Genomic DNA, 7,948 nt, shown 5'->3' on the forward strand with positions numbered 1-7,948 from the left:
AGATATGGCGGGTTGTGGATAAGAGGTGTTGTATTTATAAGTCCGTAAGACTCTTATCTTGCTTGAAAGGTCAGCCAGCCAACAGGCGATATCTTTATCAGTGTTTACAAAGGCTCGTGGAGTCTCCTGTTAACACTCATCTGCGTGCTTTTCATGAAAGAAAAAGAATGTTAATCTTATATTTGCCCTCCCCTCGGTGCGCCCAGCGCCCTTTTGTTTATCGTGACAATCACTAGTAACAGTGAACACTGGCCTCTCCGTGTCTGTTTGCTTCCGTCTGTGAAAATAAGGTGAGTTTTGCCGGATTTCAGGCTAGACTAACATCTGAATTCCATTTTTGATGCACATTTGTGAATTTCAAGTCTAATATCGGTTTCCATTAACATGAGCATCTGGCATCTCCCGGCCGGGTGAACATGGAGCCAGATGAGCTTTCACAAGGCATTGTGAAAACAAGGTGAGGGAGAAGAGAGGGGGCCACACCCACAACCAGAGCTTACACTTGTCGGCAGGGTCTCACACATCAGTCATGGAGAGGTAAACCACAGATGGCACACTGCAGGCAACTAAGTGCCAGGAAGTGGATGAAAACTGTAGTTCAGTGCCGCTGCCTCAGCACTACAAGGAAGTTACCTAAGGAGCAACAGCCAACAAAGCAAGAAACATCAGCAATGCAATTTTTAAACCATTCATAAGGGGCAGGAGAAAGTACATGAAGTTGAAGCCAACATACAGATTACTTTAGTCTCGCTGAGACCGCGCATGCAGTGCATGCGCTGCCAAACACGAGACCTAAAAAACACCTTTCCTAAAAGTTCTGTTCTTAAATTCTGAGTTCAGGGATACCAGACTTTAATTTTCTATCTTGCTCCTATGGGAAGATATGCAGGTAAACATTATACACAGTATTCCCTATTATAGCCTATGGATAAGATAGCCTTTCAATAGTGGAAAACAAAATTGGCAGTAGTTCACTATGGGAGCATGTCGCCTACATTAGTACATGCTCTACCTTTCACATACACTGCATCCTTCCCAGGGGGGTACCTTTAGTCTCCCATAGAGGTATCCAATGTGCACAGAAAGGAGGGTTATACCTGGCCAGTTGGGACACAGGTCAGGTCAGCATGGCAGTTAGCAACTGCACACAGGCACTGCGGTGGCTGCCTGAGACACCATTTTAGGGCTACTCATGTGGGTGGTACAATCAGTGCTGCAGGTCCACTAGTAGCATTCAAATCACCAGCCCCAGAACACTTAGTGCACTTTACTCGGGACCTACTGGTAAAATAAATATGCCAAATACGGATGGCCAATCACAATAACAATTTACTCAGGGAGCACTTGCACTCTGACACTGATCAGCAGTGTCAAAGTGCCTAAAGCATCGAAACCAGCAAAAAGGAAATCCAGCACAGCATCAAAACTACAGGAGGTAGAGGCAAAAAGGCAAGGGAAACAATGCCAGGTCTAACAATTGGTAAACCAGTTGTGCTAATTTGGAAAGGCATGACCACCGTGTATTCCCAAGCTTTCGGATTTAATTTCATTCATTGTCTGACGGGCACTGTTTTTAGTGCACACAAGTGTGTTGTAAGTGACCTTTCCTATAGTTAAAAACGTCAAGGTAGGCTACAACACACAGGCAATGGATGGCTGTGTAGGATACTATGTGTGCAGATGGCAAATGAGCAACAGCAGCTCTCCCATGTGGCATTCCCGCCCCCCTCCCAATAGCTTCTCACTTTCCTTAATGATTGTTAAAAAAAAAAAAAAAAAATGATTAATTGAGGCCAGTCCCACAAACTTCCCTGTCAAAGTAGCCATCTCAGTCGGCCTTGCATCCAACATCCTGTGCCGGGTTGACCAGCTCACAGCCCTGAGCCCTGTAAGGTCATTAGCGCAGGAGCTAATGACACTGCAGAGCTGAACTCTACCTGAGATGAGACCAAAGTTGGCTCAGGGGTTTGAAGATGAAGCGGCTCGATGTAGCTCCAGTCCCCGAATAACCACATTCCTCTCTTTTACAAATAATCATAGCTTTGCACGAAGTCAACAAACCTGACTGACCCCACCCATCCTGGTATGAGTTATGAAAGAGTGGAGTTGGTAGATTCAGGAAGGAAAATGCATTGTCTTCAGTTTTATTAAAACTGGTTTTGAGGTCCCACTGTGCAGGTTTCAGCGGCATGCTTTCTGCACTGCACTTATGGCAATATATAACAATGATGATGGTGATTTCCTAACTGCGATTTTCTACAAATCACTATTTTGTTAAAGCTATTACTAACGTAATGTTTAGTTTTTATTACTAATGTAATCAACTTAATGTGCCCTACCTCATGAATAATGTAGATTAAAGTTTGCAACCCGTAAGGAATGATGGCCATCACAGGGATGGTCCATGCCACCATCTCTGTGATTGCTTTTAAATAAAACTGTCTTTTTTTAAAAAAAATGTTAAGGAAACCCGGCTCTATTTCAAAACCACAAATAAATGTTTAACTTATGTGTTCTAGAGTAGGCAGTGTCTGTGGGACCCCTGCCGGCTAATAAAAGTTTATTTTTCTTTTTCTTTACATTTTCAAAGGTGAAGGGTTCCTTTCGGGGACTCCCCTCAACAAAATTTTGGAATGATCAGACTTTGATTGCCAAACACTAATACATATTGCCACGATTCGGCTTTTGGAAGGGACACCCTAAAAACACCCCTTACAAACACGGAATTAAAAATCCAATTTGCGGATCTGTAGAATTTGAAGTTTGGCATTTGTACAGTCAGAAATCTCAGTTTTGCAACCTCAAAAATGGTTTGTACACCTGACCCTTAATGTATTGCCATATCCTGGCAGATGTTGGAGAGGTGAGCACACTGTTGCTCAGTCAGGCAGCTGAGTTTGCTACCCTGTGTCCCAGCAGAATAAATAGTTAGCCCAAGCCCAGAGCAGAAGAAATACATGAGCAGGTATTTTCCATGCCTAACTCTTCATCAATAAAGTGGCTCTGTGCTTGGCCCATGGTCACGATGTGCAACCTATTTAAGTCTATTTTTGAAAGGTTAATGCCATTGTCTTGTGTGTGTGTGTGTGTGTGTGTGTGTATATACTACAAGTGTATGGGTCTGTCAGCCCACCTCTCTCCAGAGTCGGACTTCAGGAACAGGATAAGACATGTTGAACATGATATGCACGATGATGATCACTTTTAAATGTATTATTAAAATGTGGAAAGTTGTTATATTGTTTTGATCCAGTACTCTCCAAAAAGGGATGTGCTGACAGACCCATAAAACATATTGTTAAAAACCACACAGCCTCAGGACTCTTCTCTTGATGATAATATTAACACTAATGATTGTAGCCTGTACCATCATAGGACTAGTCCGGTCTTTCCTCTGACCAAAGTTTCAATTTATTAAAAATTATTTCTTTAGTGCAGTTAATAACAGGAGGTAGCAGTTGGGCTTTAAAAAAAAATCGCACTATAATGCAGATTGAGAGGGAAAAACAGAAAAGAGAGAGACCTAAAAAAGATAGTCTTGATCAAGACCCAATAAGAGGAAAAGCTTACTTAAAATTGGGAGTTTTAGCAAATGTTTTCTGAGTGTTGGTTAGTAATTCCGGTGGAAAGCATTTTTGTTCTTTATATTGAAGAAACTATGCTGAAAACATGCACCATATTACCCTCTAAAAAATAAATATATATAATCTGGGGTTGGGGGGCAGTGGGAGGGAGTAATTTCACCGCTGTTAGAAATGGGAGTCTCTAGTTGGCAGTGGTAGGTACCTTCGTCCAAATAGGGACCCCCTGCTTCTGGTCAGGGTGAGGGGACTGCTTCTGGTCAGGTTGAGGGGATACCCCTCTTTTTTTTTTTTTACAGTAAATCATGGCTCTCTTCTGGCCCAGGGCTCTGTGCCCAGTCCAAACCAGTTCTAGGGGCACTTTGCAAGTGCATAACAACCTCCATTGTCAGTGTGAGCCCTGGCTCCAGACGCTCCGCGGGAGGGTAGTGGAGCCTTCATTGTGGTAGGCAGGCACCACCCTATTTAGGTGCATGTGGTACTCCTCCCACAATTCCAAATGCAGACTAGGCATATTCAGCCTAGGCAATCTACATAAATGCAGAACAATCTAGGCACATCATAAAAACAAGCAGTCCAGAGGTTAAAAGACAAGCACACTGACCCCATTATCACAATTGGTTGATCCATTTGCCCCATATCTGTTGGTGTTTGGCTGTGCATCCCTAGCCTCGAACACTTGTTTCTCTTGTGCAGCGCACCATTCTATCCCTCGGTGCCACTTAGCTAGTTTGGGAGGTCGGTTTGTGTCCATGCCCTATCGATATTGCGTTTGGCACCATAGTAGCCGTCCCCAAAAATAATGTATCTGCCCGGGACCCATCTAAGCCATCCATAACTCCATGGAGGAGACATGGGGGGTACCTGACAGGCCAGGACATGCGTGAGTTCAGATTCTATTTTATCCCAGTATTTGGTAAGACTTGGACAAGACCAGGCTATGTAGTAAAAATCTTCGGATTTCTGTCTGCAGTGGGTGCATGAAGATTAGTTACGCTAGCCTGCTCTATGCAGGCATTCCAGGGTGATATAGGTGGTATGAAGGCGGTATATTTGGATGAGGTGGAGTCTGGCTGACGTGGTGATGGTCTTGGTGGCCATAAGGCCATCACACCAGTCCTCATCCCCAAGAGGGTCCAGCCATCACTCCCACCGGTGCCTGAGTGGTTGAAGCATTACAGGGCTGTTATTCGTAAGAGTGCAGTATTTCCATGATATTTCTCCCTTCCCCATATTTCCCATCATAACTTCAGCCTCAAGTGGGCTGAACTCTGGGAGTGTGGTGCCTTTTGATAGGTGGGCACTGAGGGCGTGTTGCAGCTACAGGTATTAAATTGAGGCGTGGAGGGTGAAGCATCACTGCAGGTCCTGGAAGGTCTGTATGTGATCTCCCACACACACATCGCCCAGTTGTGATATGCCAATGAGATCCCAACGTTTTAAGACCTGTAGCGCTACCACCTCCTTCAACCATGCACCCTGACAAAGCGGTGTTTGCCAACTCCATTTGTCGTCCCATTGTGTTGCAGGGCCGAGCGCCAGGCTAGAAGGACCGTCAAAGTTGAGGACGGCAGTGCTCTAGGGATTGGGCACCCATGCATGATGGCCTGGATTCGGGTCCATGTCTCTTACTTCAATTCTGAAGGCTGGGTCGGACGAACCTCCAGTGAGAACCAATCCTGAATGACGAGCAGTTGGGTGGCTAGGTAGTATAGGTAAATGTCAGTCATGCCCATGCCTCCATCGTAGGACTGAATCCGACCGGGCAAGGGCTATACGTGGTCTCCCACCTCGCCACAGGAACCTAGTGGCTATGGCGTCTATCTTTTTAAACCAGCTTCATGGGAAGTAGAAGGGGTTGTTTTGAATAACGTATAGTAAGCGAGAGGACCATCCTCCATAATGCCACCCTCCCGAGAGGGTTAAACAGCAGCCAGCGCCGGAGGTTCTCCTTGGCCTTCTTGAAGAGTAGGGTAATGTTCAGTGTCCATTCCAATTTGGGGAGCAGAGTGACCCATATGCCCAAATATCATGTTTTATAAGATGTTACAAGCAAACTCCCCATTTTATCCTACGGGAATAGGTAGCTTTGCAATAGTGAAAAACGAAATTGGCAGTATTTCACTCTCGGGGACCCACCACACACACCAGGACATGCCCTACCTTTCACATACATGGCACTCTGCCCACAGGGGTACTTTGGGCCTACCTTATGGGTGACTAACTTAAGAAAAGGGTAGGTTAGGGCCCAGCAAGTGGATGCATTTGCTAAGTCAACATGGCAGTATTAGACTGCACACAGGCACTGAATTGGCAGGCCCAAGTAACATTTACAGGCTGCTTATGAGGGTGGCACAACCAGTGCTGCAGGCCCACTAACATTTGATTTGCAGGCCTTGGGCACACACAGTGCACTGTACTTGAGATTGACTAGTAAATCAAATATGCCAATCATTGAATCCCCAATTCCTACAACAAATTACAGGGAGAGCATATGCACTTTAGCACTGATCAGCAGTGGTAAAGTGCCCAGACTCCTAAAACCAACAAAAAACAATCAGAACTAAGGCCACAAAGCATAAATTCAAGGATACACCTGCTGTAACAGCCAGGTCTAACAACCCCTTTCAAGACCATTATTCTCACTCGCTTATAGAACAATTGATGGGTTTATTAAACGCCTCAACATTTAGGCACCTCCAGCCCCCACTTTCAGTAAGATGAGGTAAAAATGCCCATCCTCACTTAAATTTTAGGAGTTTAAATTTATTGTCCAGGCATGTCATCATAAGATGAATAGTGATTATTATATGCTGCTAGATTTGCGATCCTGCAAGGGGTTGCATGCAAGTCGGCTGTATATTGGTCAAATGACCATAGAAGTGTTCAAAGCTCAGGGGTCCTTTCTGCGTATTGTTACATGAGCTGGTCATTGTGTTCATGGCTATGGAGTGCCAGTGATTGTGTTCATAAGTCAGGAATGTGACTCTCAGTCACCTTAGATATGTTTGATACTGTGTTGCTGTGATTTGAAAATGGACTCAAGTCCCCTCTCAATCAGGTTTTCCCCTAGAATCGAACTGCCCTAAGAGTCCGGACTCCCATGCACTGTGCATTCAAGAAATAACAATCTTTACCTCCAGTACCCTCCTCTCCTTCCCTTCTGTAGTGTCAAAATCAGCACACAGATGACACTAGTTAGTTATTCAGTGGGAGCTTTATTGACGCATTGTCCTCCCTCCTACATTCCGTGCTTCATCTGTTCCATGACTCCTCTTGTTCCATTTTCCATTCCCCTCCCACTTAGAGATCCCTGGTATCGGTCCTAGTGCCCGGTCCAGCTACAACATTAAATCTCCCCCCACACCCCCTTCTTAAACAACTTGATACATTTTAGAGGTGTCCGTGCATGTCAAATTAAACAATAAGGGAAAACAACATAGTTACACTTCTAATGAGGCGAACGGGTCTACAATGAGTTCGCCGTGGCTGTTGGGCTACAATGAGTCACCTGCTCCTCTTCACCAGGAGAAGTGTAAGTCCGATTGCTTGCTAACTCGAGGTGCATTTTTGTTCAAAGCATTGTTGGGCACTGTCAGTGCTTCTCCGACAGTGGGCGTGCATTTCTGATCGTGCGCCACATTCCTAGTGATCCTCTTGTTTTCAGACTCTGCCATGATCATGGTCCCTTTTTGTCTGGTTACTAACAACGGGCAAGAATGATATCGGCAGTCTGCTTTTTGCTGTTCTCGCCTCACCAGCACCCAATCCCTTTCAAAGATGGATGACTACGCAGCTTTTCTCCGACTGTTGGCATATTCTTTAATTTTGTCCTTTTTATGTCTGTCGAGTGCAACTAATTCTTCCTGATCAGCGTCTTGATGAATACCACTAGTGATGTCTTCCCAACACGGTATTCTCGTGCGCACTGTGCGACCCAACATTAAGGTTGCAGGACATCTACCTGTAGTGGTATGGGATGTGATTCAGTAGGCTTGTAACACCTTATTTAAAGCTACTTGAACATCACGCTTGGAAAGTTCTACGTGCTGAAAAGTTTTCTTGAGTGACCATAAATCTTTCTACCATTCCGTTGGCCTGTAGCCATAGGAGGGGTGACCTTCCTGTGTCTGAAATTCAGGTGGTTGGCAAAAGCAGCAAAGTCTTACCCACTGAACGGTGGACCAATGTCTGTTTTCACTACCTTCGGTATACCCCATGCTGCAAATCCTCATCCAACACGGGTATCGTTGTGACAGCTTTGGTGGATGCTATGAGGTGTGCAATTGGGGAAACAGGAGTACTCTTCTATTCTGACCTGGATATACTTCCAGATTACAACAGGCCAAACCAATCTACTGCAACCT

This window comes from Lissotriton vulgaris, chromosome 7 (genome assembly GCF_964263255.1).
Source record: "Lissotriton vulgaris chromosome 7, aLisVul1.2, whole genome shotgun sequence".
NCBI classification, from domain to species: domain Eukaryota; kingdom Metazoa; phylum Chordata; class Amphibia; order Caudata; family Salamandridae; genus Lissotriton; species Lissotriton vulgaris.